Here is a 12254-nt window from a genome sequence, read left to right on the forward strand (position 1 = left end):
CCAGTTAGTGCATAGGCACGGCTCAACAGCTCTGTATGCAAAGAGTAAACTGAACCCAGGCATCCCCCTGTCACCAACTAGCAGCTTGCCCACTGCTTCTACCTTCAGTTTTTAACATTCCTTCAGGTACATTTATTGAAAATGTGTATTCACCTACTGTTTTTCAGTGTGGGTTTGGGTTCAACTCTGATGCATCTGTCTATGTGGATAAATTTGCTCTCACTGATGACTGTAAGCACAGAAAACGCCAACTTAGGTGATTTAAAATGTTTACTCTCAGTGCTCTGTTTCAGCATCAGTATCTTTGATGTGGGAAGAGGGTGCACTCCTCGTCTCTCTGTCAGAGGGAGGCATATGTTATATGTACCAGTTATGTGTAACAGGATTGAAAATAACCCAATACTAGAAAGTTGTATGGTAAGTTTGGTCTCCCACAGTAACTGCTGTATTCTGGGCAAGTGGCTAGAGGGGAGAAACCCAGAAGACACAACCCAGCCTCAAGAAGTTATCTTATGGTAGCCTCCTCTGTCCTGCTCAAAAATAAAGACACATCAAGACTATGTCACAGTGCATTTAAAAGATGTGCTGATGTTTTGCACATGTATTGCTGCCTAATAAAATTACTTCACATTTGCATAGTTTCCAGATAAATAGGTGTTTTGAAGCAGAAGATCAGGGGCTTCACTGCTGACAACTAATGTTTGCAAAGACTTCAATTGTACAGAAGGATGGTTTTCTTACCAGGCATATTTATTAACACTGTTTTCATGTTCTTCATAGTGTGCAAAAGGAGCTTGAACATGTAGCTTTCCTATGAAAAATGACTATGGAAGTGGGGGGGTTAGGCCCTTGACTACTGTCTTCAAAATTCCTGAATGAAATGAGCTCATTTCATAAGTAAATGTCTTCGGGATTGTTGTTTGGGCTTGATTATTCTTACTGCCAGCTGTCAAATGGGAAGGTCAAGTTGGTGTTTCTCCTGGGCTTGCTATTTACACACAGGAAACCTGAGAGGGACTCAGCCTTAGAGTTACAGTTGTTATTTTAAAATAGATTTAAAGTGGGCAATATAATCCAATTTTTGTCTAAATTTAGGTGCTAATCAATCAGAAACATTCCACAGGATTCATTTTCTACATCTTTGAATCTGGTAATGTCAGTTTGATCCAGTCTCTTTTCATGTATTTTGACTGGAAGCCTTGTGTCCTTATGGAAATTTTCCATCAAAAGTCTTATTTTTCAGTGTTTCACAGAGAGAGAGTGAGCTATGTATGCTTCAAGCAACAGTTCAGTTTTTTAAATGCTGGGGTTTAGGTCTCATTGATATCCCAACAGAGAGATTCTGCCTTTTTGCACAGAGAGCAATGAGGGTCCAAGTGTTGTTCAGACAGGGGCAAGGGATCTATAAACTTGGTCAAGAGCCACACATTTTTGTCACATTTTCACACTCCCACATGATGAATTCAGGCTTAGAAGGTGTTGAATTGAAAATCCTTGCTCTCCAAACTGCTCATTAAGTCTTGAAATAAGAACAGAAATTACTCACTGGCATGATCATGAAGAAGTAGCTGGGGTTACTTACTACCAGATACACTGCACCTGATTCACATCTGCAGAAATAAGAAGGGAAAATATCAAGCCAACAAAAAGTATGTACTCTTTTATCTTCATCTTCAGATGTGTATACTTTGAATCTTGAGTAGTCCCGCTCGAGCTGTTTTACAGCTAGTGAACCACATATTTAAAGCTATGACAGACAATGTTATCAGTGCTTGTCAGTGTTCGTAATTATCTTTAAATGCGTTCCTTTTATTTATTTATTTATTTATTTATTTATTTATTTTAGCAACTGATTCTTAAAAAACTTTTTAACAGAACTGTTTTCTGTTCCTTTCTGTAGCTCTTACTCATAGAGGAAATCTGATCTGCTGCAGTACGGAAACATCAGCAATGACATGGTGAGACAAATTCCTTAGGGAGCTACCTGTAAGTCTGATCAACATTTAAGATGAAAAGTTTTGCATTTTCTTTGGCAGGATGTTACACACAGAGTTTAACTGTTTAAGGCAATTGCTGAGGCAATAAGGGAATATTCAGGAACACAAGGTTCTGCTTTGAGTAGGTGAGGGAGCACAAAGAAAGGAATAATCTTGTTAAGACTTTTTCTTTTCCTGCCTCCCCCTCCCTCCCCAACTTCTCAAAAATATGATTGGTCTTTGAGACTTCCTAAATTGTGCCCTATTGAAGTCCTGTTCGCCCAGGGTCCTGGATACACCAAGTGGACCTCAGTTCAGGGCTACAATGGTTCAGTAGCTGAAAGCTGTGAGAATAAACCTTTTTTGTATTTTTGTCACTTCACCTTGTGACAGTCAAGCAGTGCGGGGGTCAAAGGGATATCCTCCTGGAACACCAGCAGTGGTGAGAGGTAGGATAGGAAACTCTGGATATGTAAGCACAGAAATGGTGAAGAAAAGACAAAAAAAAAAGACAAGTGGAAAACTGGTAGTACAAACTTGAGGTATATGAAGACACAGGGTGGTTTCTGGACAGCAGTTAACAGAAAGAAGACAGACTTTGGGTTAAATGCTACTGATGATGAAAGCAGGTTTGCAGAGGACAGCAAGGTGTGATCCTTTCAGCTCTTTTCCTTAAATATTTGGGAGAAAACCCTGAAATATCCAGCTCTCAGTAATCTAAAAAATAAATCTAAAGACAGAGCAGGTATGTCCACACTCTCTAATGGTCTAGACAGAAAATGCTTTTAACCAGCAGTAATTTTGCACTACATCCATTTACTGGGACCAGTCATATCCTGATCTTTACCTTATTTGACACAACTGTAATAACTGTTTTCAGCCTCTGAAACACGATGGCTGCATCCAGACTCCTTTTTGGGAATGGTCTTTTGTCTGTCATAAGTCCTAAACTATACAAGAAGTTGTGTGTGGTCCAGACCTGTTTGAGGGAGCATTAGTTGGTGTGAGACAAAACTGTGCCAGAACTGTAACAGCCCAAGCAATTGAGTTCCATGACCTGGGCCCTTGTTCTGACAGTGTTTAATTTACTAATATTGACACGCTTTCCATGTAGTAAAATCTCCCTTCCTCATGTGGTATATTCCTCAGAGTCCTAAGTGTAAATATTACAGAAAAATAATTCAGCACAAAAAAATCAATGAACAGCCCATTTAGAGGGAGACCATGCCTGTCTCCTTGTTCAGCTCTCATCTACTTGCTGCTGGAGGACACATTCTGACTCAGATGTAGGGCTAGAGGAAAAGGCAAAGTAGCTTCGTGATTGCAGTAACTGAGTGATGTTCTGGGAAATAAGATTCTGCCACTGATTCTACCTGAAAGTCGATGCTGAGAAAAATGTGTGTGATGCTGAGAAAAGGTCACCTTCATAAGAGAAAAATACATGATAAATACCTGAAATGGAGCTGGGATGGAACTTCAGAGCTTCAACTACAAACAGGAAAAAATTCTAATGCAGCCTCTGACTGCTGGGGAATTATACCATAATAGTTGCTTCTTATAATATGACATAGCAGTACTTAAGATACTCAAGGAAAAGTATGGAGCAGATATCCAATTGCCATAGTAGAACAGTTGGATTTTGACAGGACTGAGAGAGCTGTCCTGGTGCCAGTGAGGAGCACGCTTAAAGCACATCAGTAAGACTATATTTCTTCTTTAGAAATACAAGTGCTTTCTTTTCAAGAGGTCAAGGAGTAGGGAACAGTGTAACTCCTCCTCTAGAGCATTCTCCCAGGAGAAAGAACATGCATATTCAGCACTGTCTTTGAAAAGTATTTAAAGGCTTATCCATCTCCTTCCTTGTTAGCTAGGTAGTATGCTAGCAGGTATGGTCTGAGCTGAACTGCACCTGGCCAGTAGAAGCTGGAAGAGCAAGAAGAAGGGGACAAAAGAGGAGCAGATGCCTGAAATACCATTCAGCCAGAAAGACAAAGACCTCATGTCTAGCCTTGTCTTCAAAGACAGTATTTCACAGTAGTCACTGGATAACTCCAAAGGCCAATCTAAAGAGTAGATTCCAGACCATGTCCACTACCTTATACTTGGTGACTGTCACTAGGCTAGAGAATCTCTTGCCTTCATGCATGCCATTTTCATCTTTCCCTGAATTGTTGTATTGATAATTTCTTATTGTGCATCTTTGATGTGAAATATGGGCAGTACCCAGAAGCCTTGTGGTTAATCTCCCTCTCAGATAATAAGTCCCATGGTCAGACTTGGGAGGCACCTTAGGGCATCTATTTCCTGACATTAACCGCTTTTTTATCATTCAGAGAGGGAAGGGAAGTGTTTGTCTTGTACCAACCATCTTAAAACATTGTGGCAAATCATATTTAGTCTCCAGAAAGAAAAGGTAACACAGAATTTTAATAAAAGGAAGTTGGACAAAGAGATTCAAGGCTCAGGTCTTCCAGTAGTTTTTCTGTGAGAGAGAGGATGTTCTATGAGACTCACTAAGATTTTTTTTTCCCTCGAGTTTTCACATTTTCAAGGCTCATCCATCACCTGCTCTGGATGATCTACTTGTGCAGCAAGTGAATAGTGCTGACTTTACACTGTTTCTTATAATTTTTCTGGCTATTTCAGATCCCATTTTGAGACACTTAAGCCTTCATTGGTGGCTTAATCCTTCCACTCATGTGATGCTCATCTTACAGAGTTTGAAATTCTGTTTCAGGTCTGACTTCAAGGGGTGTAAGTTTTCAGAAACAGGCACCAGCTCTGAGTTCCTAATTTTCAAGTGTTTATTAAAAGACACCTGGATCTGACTTGCAGAAGTATTGAGCACTCACAAATCCAGATATGGTCAACAGAAATGTAACTTTGAATCAGAAACATTTTATGTAATGCCAAATGTGCTTAGAAATCAGGTCTTAGGCAACTTGGGGTCTCCATTCCTCACTTTTCTGTTTGTAATATGGGGTTAAATAATCTTCATATTAGAGGAAGGCTGTAAAGAAGAATTTTGCAGGTTGTTCTGAAGCTACAACACTAGATGACAGAAAAATGCCCCAAAATCAGTTATTTATTTAGTATTTAGGTTGAGAGTTTGAACAATGCACTGTACATAGGGCACAGTGTCACTCACTGAACAATGAGAAAAAAGCCAAAATTTTTCTAATGGGATATTTTGCCTTTTCAAAATTGCTGGGAGGGCATTAGTTCCAAAAAAGATAAAGCAGAAAAGCTCAAAACTTGTCCATTTTCCAGAGTGACTCTACTGTGACTTGTAGAGTTTCTTGACAGCTTGTTGACTTTCACCATTTCACTAGTAGGATCATTAAACTGCAAAGCAACCAGTGGAAACTGCTGATGAAATTCTGGATCCCAGGCTCTTCAACTGTTTATTTGTTCAGGCTACTAGAACAGTAACCTTCCTGAGGTATATGAGCATTGTGAGTATTTCAAAAAGGAATGAACAGACATTTTCATAAGGGACACCTTTCTCTCCCCTCAATCCCAAGTTTCTGCAAAGCTCATGATCTCAGTTACATAGTGCTGACATACTCAGTACACTGATCAGAACTATTTGGGTCTTTAGAAATACCTAGTTATTTAAAAAGTTTGCAGCCTATCCATGATTGCAGCTAACAGAAATTGGCTGATGGCACATGAATGTGAGGCTTAAGCAGAAGCAAGATCAAGCCTTTAAGCTGAGCTAAACATTGCTTTGCACATTGTATACAACATCTCTTTATCAACTCAATTAGTGACCTAAATCTGTACAACCTTGTCAAAGAAAAATCTGGAACCCACTTTTTGGCATGAAGATGTGCCTTCTTAGTCACACATTTCTCCCATAGGGCATAAAGATATCTTTAACACCTCTAAGAGAATGAAGAATGAAGTTTCCTGCTACATCTGGCTTTTGCAACCTCAGCAATTCTCAGCTGTGCAGACACATAATCTTAAAATCTGGTCTTGGTGGATAAAATAGCATCACAAACTCATCACTTAGGTGTTTCAGGTTCAATGTATGTTAAACATTTGAGATTTATAATCATATATACTTGTGAAAACTTTTTTTCTAGCTTTTTAAATGATAAGTTTTCCATCAAGACCACTTCTTTGAGAAACTAACAGGACATGCCAGAGTTTTACATGTTATAATAGGCTGATAGGTCTGCTTAACTCACACGTCTATTCCTGCTAATGTTTGTGGGCTGAATACATGATTAGCCCCACATGAGAGGGGCAGAGATCATAACCAATATAGATATCAATGACATAGATGGTTGGTCTGTGCTGAGCTTCTAAATGTGTGAGTTGGGTGGATTCTCAGCACCTACCAGTTTTTGCTGCTGCAGCAACAAAGTTTGCAAAAACAAAATTTGCAGTCTCTCACAGCAGTGCATGGAAATCACTTTGTTATATGGGGAACACCAGCATGTGTAAAGGTTATTCCTATGCCATTTAGCAATAGGAGAGCAGAGACACACAAATTGTACTTCAGAAATATTAGCTCCTTTAGTTGTGCCTGCTCTTCTGATTGCTCTAATTTGTCTTTGGGACTAGTGTAGAAGGAAAAATAAACAGTCAGAAATACAGTATAATAGAATTTTTTTGATTGGAAAAGACCCTTAAGGTCATCAAGTCCAATCTTTAGCCCAGCACTGCCAAGTTTGCCACTAAACCATGTCCCCCACATGCCACATCTGACTTTTAAATAACTTCCAAGGATGGTGACTCAGCCACTTTCCTGAGCAGCCTGCTCCAGTGCTTGACAACCCTTTCAGTATCCAATCTAAACCTTCCCTGGTACAACTTGAGGCCATTCCCTCTTGTCCTAGCACTGGTTACTTGGCAAAAGAGACTGACCCCCATCTCACTACAACCTCATTTCAGGTAGTAGTAGAGAGCAATAAGGTCACTCCTGAGCCCTCCTTTCTCCAAAGTCAACAAACCCAGCTCCCTCAGCCACTCCTAATAAGACTTGTGCTCCAGACTCCTCACCAGCTTTGTTGCCCTTTTCTGGACACTCTACAGCACCTCAGTGTCTTTCTTCTAGTAAGGGGCCCAAAGCTGAATATCTTTGCCTACTTCAAAAGAGCATGTGAACACTTGGAGATTTGACTTCCTCAAGTCTGAAATAAAAACTGTCATGTTGCAGCTTGCCATTGCCAACCATTTCATTGTTTGCACTAACATGCCAGAGGACCTGTAAATGCTCCCCTACCCACACCTGTCCCAGCAAAGTAAAAAAGTTCTCACCTTCCATATATCATCAGCTTGAACTTTTCTAGTAAATCTGAAGAAAATAAGTAGGGTTATGTTCACAAGGACCAGAAATTTAGAGTGCCAGATGTTAGAAATAAAGCCGTGTTTCTATATCAAAGATATTTTGTGTCCACCTGTGGGTCCAAGAGAGCTGAATGGTAATTGCTCTCACTTCCTGTTCCCTTCAATGGAAGATAAATGTATTCACAGTCTGTTGGTCCATTCATAAGTTGGGTCTGTCACATGTTGAGTCAAGAAGGACTTGGTATAGACCGATATTTGTAACCACGTGAAATGCTCTGCCTTCTACTCTGAGCTACACCTTCATTGCTTTGATCCCGGGCTGAAAAAGGGATGGGTGAAAGGCGTTTTGACCAGTTAGGATGAGACTCACAGTGTTGCTCTCCCATAAGGGGAGATCATACCAACAAGTGTTCCTCCAGTGGCTCTGTGGGCAGTAGAAAACACTAATCTATTTTCTTACTACAGTTCTGTGACTTACAATAGATTAGTATATGATGAAAATTATCATTATTGCCATTGTACACATCTACAACATTCTTCTGAGTTATTATGGCCATGACATATAGAAAAGCATATGCAGTTGCAGTAATCAGGGAAAGGAATTCAAAAACATTAGGTGGAATGATAAATGTCTGCATTCCAGGCTTTCATCTAGTTGGCCAAATAATTTATGCCATGCCCAGAAACTTAGCTAATCTTGTGACCTTCACCCTTTATCAGCCAATTCACATTTATTGAGGGAAAGAGGGGAAGTACAGACCCATGAATATAGACCAGAGATCCTTTTCAAACAAAGCTCAACAGCAGCTGGGTTCAGTAGTTCTTTGGGTTTTGTTTATATTCTTGCTTCTATATTAATGATGAAATGAACAAGTGGAAGTGTTTGATACCTCTTCTGGATGACAGTCACCCAGGATTTCCACACCTACTTCTGGATTCTCCCATATCACATCTTTCCCCTACAGATGAGGCCACATGCTCACCCACAGATTTCATTTGTCTAGTGAGAAGATGTACTGAAATACCAGTGTCTTTCACTTTTAAGTCCAAGCAGCTTACGCTGCTTCTGTGAAAAGTATTTGTTGGCTGGCTCATAGAAAGCATCGCCTAGCCCAGCATCTTGATGCACATTGTCCCCACCATTCTCCACCAAGTCCTCGTCCTTGCCTCCTGTTTCTGCAGCCCAGGGCCATTATTTTCTTCTGTGAAAAAGAGCAACAAGTCTTCCCCGAAACAGACTCAGGCTGTGCTTTCTGTGTCAACACTAATGCCTCAGTGCTCTTCTCCTCCTCCAGAGAAATGTGCTATAGAAACTTGTAGGTGCTTATTTCCTTTTTTGAGATCTGTGCTGTAGCTTAAGTCTCTTGATGTGTAGCCATCAAAGGTATTGAAAATAGATAACTCACAGTGATGCTGGCAAATATATAAATAAATAAATAAATAAATAAATAAATAAATAAATAAATAAATAAATCCTAAACCATCCCCAATCTAAATCCTTTCCACAACCACTCACACTGGTGAAAAATGGTATCATAGATTTTGACAATGTCCTAAATATGGACAGTTGCAAATGACAGCATTTTTTTGAACACATCTCAAGACACAGTGATTCTAGCATTATATTTTTTTTTTTATATATTAGGGCTACACCGACTGTGCTGCTGCTGAATCTCTAATGTCAATGGTGACAAATGTCAAGAGTATTTCTCCAATGGAGAGACAGCAAAATACAGTATCATTTATTCAAAGCCACCATAGCACTCTCAGATCAGAATTATATAGTATGTAAATGTTCTTTGCAAATCATTTTGTATTTATCTTTTTGACATTGACAATTCAACTGTCTTTTGTGGCAAAACTCAAGGGAAATTACTTTAATGTGCTTGCTCTGTTTTATATACTTTTGATCTAATCAATCTCAAATTAAATAACCGGGTAAAAAAAATGGTGATATCCTACATTGGAAAGGTTTGGAAACCAACCTCTTTTCTCTTTATTAGAAATAATCCCTTCACTTCATGTTTCATTCTGGGCGGTGAGAAAACTGAGCTTGTGTTTTTTTGCTAAAGGTGCAGTATTTCCACTTCTGAAGTTCTCGTTATAGTTTCCACTAGTTCTGAACACCTCCACCCCCAAGAATAAAAGCAAACACCTAGTTTGGGGCTCTTCTGTGTTGTTTATACACTCCGTTTAAAACGTTATCAAGTTTTTTAAACTTTTTTTTTCTGTGCTTAAAAGCAGACTGTTTCAACCACTACTTCCTTATTTCTCCTCCCTTCCTCTTAACTCTTTAATATAGAATCTCTACTTGTGCTTTTCTTCTTTGTTTACAGCCTATGATTAAGTATATCTATGCATCTTCCCAACCAACTGGGAGTATAAAAGCCAAGCAAATTTTCAGGCAGCTTTTAATCAGAAAAGCAAGACAGGGTTAAAGTGTTGACAACAATTTGGTAGGAAGGGGGAGAGAGAGGGTGTCAGGCTGTTACCACCAAGAATCTTATGGTCTTCTCATTCGTCCTTCTAATAGAGTTTTATTTTGACAAGCCTACATCACAGGTTGCATCAGATTTCCACCTTACAACACTAAAAATGACCTAATCATCTGCTGCAAAAACAACCCAAGAAATCAGGCATGCAGCCCTACTTCACTCCTATCTGTCCAGTGGGAAAGACACATGAACACTCAGCCAGGTGATGTGCAGTGAAGGCATCATACCCATCTGCCAGACTCAACCTCATTCATTCCCACAGGTCCTTACATCCTGACTACTCTGTTTGGGAGAATGTACAAAAATGCAGAGTTGAGCCAAGTAGCTTTTCTCTGCTGAATGCCTTTCCTGGTCTACTGGGACAGGATATTTGTTCTCAAGGAGTTTGGCAAGGAAAAAGTTAAAATGTCTGCAGACATTTTCACTCTATGATCTGGAAGACTGATTAGCTGATTGAGTGGCAGTACATTATGGAAGACCTGCCAGGATTTTCGACCTAGAGAAAAATCATTGAGATTGCTGTAAAAACAGGCAAGTGGTTTTACTTGACTGCCACTGAGTCTCAAAATAGAGAGTTCAGGCAATCCATTCAGGGTGGAACTACACTCACCAAGGGGTGATTTAGCTAGGAGAAAAGCAGATTCTTCATACCAACCTCACACACTAAAGGAGAAAAGTTTTCATCATGGACAGAATTTTCAACATCAGACCTTAATGCTAGCATTTAAAAAGACCTTTAGGAGCCTAAAAACTCTCTTGTCACCACTGTAAATGCTGAAACTCAAGGCTGAAGTCTTCAAGTGCTCTTGCTAAGAGTGCCCAGTATCAAAACTATGAATCCCAGTCACTAAGTGCTTAGAAGCCCATGTGTCTTCATACCCAACTCAAACCGAAGGCCTGAAATGATTCACAATTGGGCAGGGGAGGGGTGGGCAGTGGAAGACTGTTCCTTGTGCTCTGTCAACTTGAGGACCAAGTACACCATAAAGAGTCAAAACCCTTATTGGAGACTTACTGGAGTATATCCTGCATGCGATAAAGCCAGAAGAAAGGTGGTGATGGCATGTGCCCTTTAATCCTGTGGATATTTAGGGCACTCCTTACAAACTTGGGATGTTTACCCAATCTGATTGGAACTGAAAATTCTTGCAGCAATGCATTAACCACCATGTTAAAGCTATTTTTCCACAACTTATCTTTACTCTTGCACCTGAATTTGCTCCAGTTTTCATAGTGCAACTGGAACATAAAGTCCATGGGTGAAAAAGAGGAGAAGATATCCAAACTGCATTACCTATTTCTATGCAATTTATATGTTTTATATGAAGTGACTAATAGAAAACCTTATTGCTTGGTGGAGGGTGTAGATTTAAATCTCACTACTCTGAAGATAGTAATAAATTCTTATCTCCCCCATCCCCATTGAGTATGATTTGGGAAGTATGAACAGTTCTGTTGTTTCTGGTTCAGATCTATCCATTTTTTATGAGACAAGCATCTAAGTGCAGGAGAAATTTCATTTGAAATACATGGTTGTATCTAGAGGTCTCCTTGAAACCCTCAGCAAAGTGTTAAAAGCTAAAGGTTTCTCAGGGACCAAGGCATTTCCTGTTGTCTAGCTTGCTTGCTGCTCAGAGTCCTGGTTCTCTGGATGTCGTGATAAAATGCCTAATTGTGAGCCACTGAGGTATGGGCTTCTCAGCGAGGGCCATGGAGACTCCTGGGCAGGCAGGTACCTCTGTCTACTTATGTTTCTACGACCTGGGGCAGAGGAGGTGTGGATGGTGGGTGCACTGGGCTGTCTCTGTGGATTTACATTCTGTATTAACTGCTTCTAGGTAGTTGCTGCTCTCCCATGTCTCTGTATGTTTTTTCGTGATTGAGCAAAACTAACCACAATCTCCTTTTACACCCAATTTCTAAAGAAACTCTTTTAACTGGTTTTCTGCTGAACTGTGGCTTCACTAGTGACAAGAACAAGATAGTAGAAATCTAGTATCCAAAGTAATACCCCAATTTTGTCATATTTTTTTCAGTCATTTGAGAGCCAGAAAATCTTATTTTTCCTCACAATTCATGGAGATTTTTCCTCTTAGGATATTATTGCACTATTCTGTTTCATATGGAACACTACCCATATCCACTACCCATAAAGACATACATTTTTATTTTGATAATCCATTTGTGAAGTTTCATTATTGGGGTAACACAATTTAAGGTACAAGGAACTGCTCAATTTAAAAAGAAAAATATCTGAACACAATTTTGACATATGTAGTTGCTTGAATATCAACATTCAAAAATATGGCACAAAAACTTAATAAAGAACTTTCTGACATAATTTTTGGACAACTTCATCAAGTGTACTTCATTGTTTTAAGAAGTCATTGAAATTTTTGCAGAAATTGTAGCATAAGAGATCTTGATGTCTTGTCTGGGAAAAACGTTGTTATAAACCATGAGAACAAGTCCATTGATTTCA

At 39.5% G+C, this 12254-nt stretch overlaps 1 protein-coding gene across 4 annotated transcripts in view; it reads left to right on the forward strand.

The window, feature by feature from the left end:
• Positions 1 to 12254, forward strand: part of P2RY8 (P2Y receptor family member 8) — a 52736-nt gene that overhangs the window by 23604 nt on the left and 16878 nt on the right. For 3 of the 4 annotated variants that reach the window (XM_051806989.1, XM_051806988.1, XM_051806987.1), the window contains one exon: positions 1901 to 1986. The gene's annotated coding sequence lies outside the window, so the exon portion shown is untranslated. The remainder of the gene's footprint in view (positions 1 to 1900; positions 1987 to 12254) is intronic. The other variant, XM_051806990.1, reaches the window with a different exon arrangement.

This window comes from Manacus candei, unplaced genomic scaffold (genome assembly GCF_025592945.1).
Source record: "Manacus candei isolate 608988 ecotype Guabito, Panama unplaced genomic scaffold, ASM2559294v1 h1tg000069l, whole genome shotgun sequence".
In the NCBI taxonomy this organism is placed as follows: Eukaryota; Metazoa; Chordata; class Aves; order Passeriformes; family Pipridae; genus Manacus; species Manacus candei.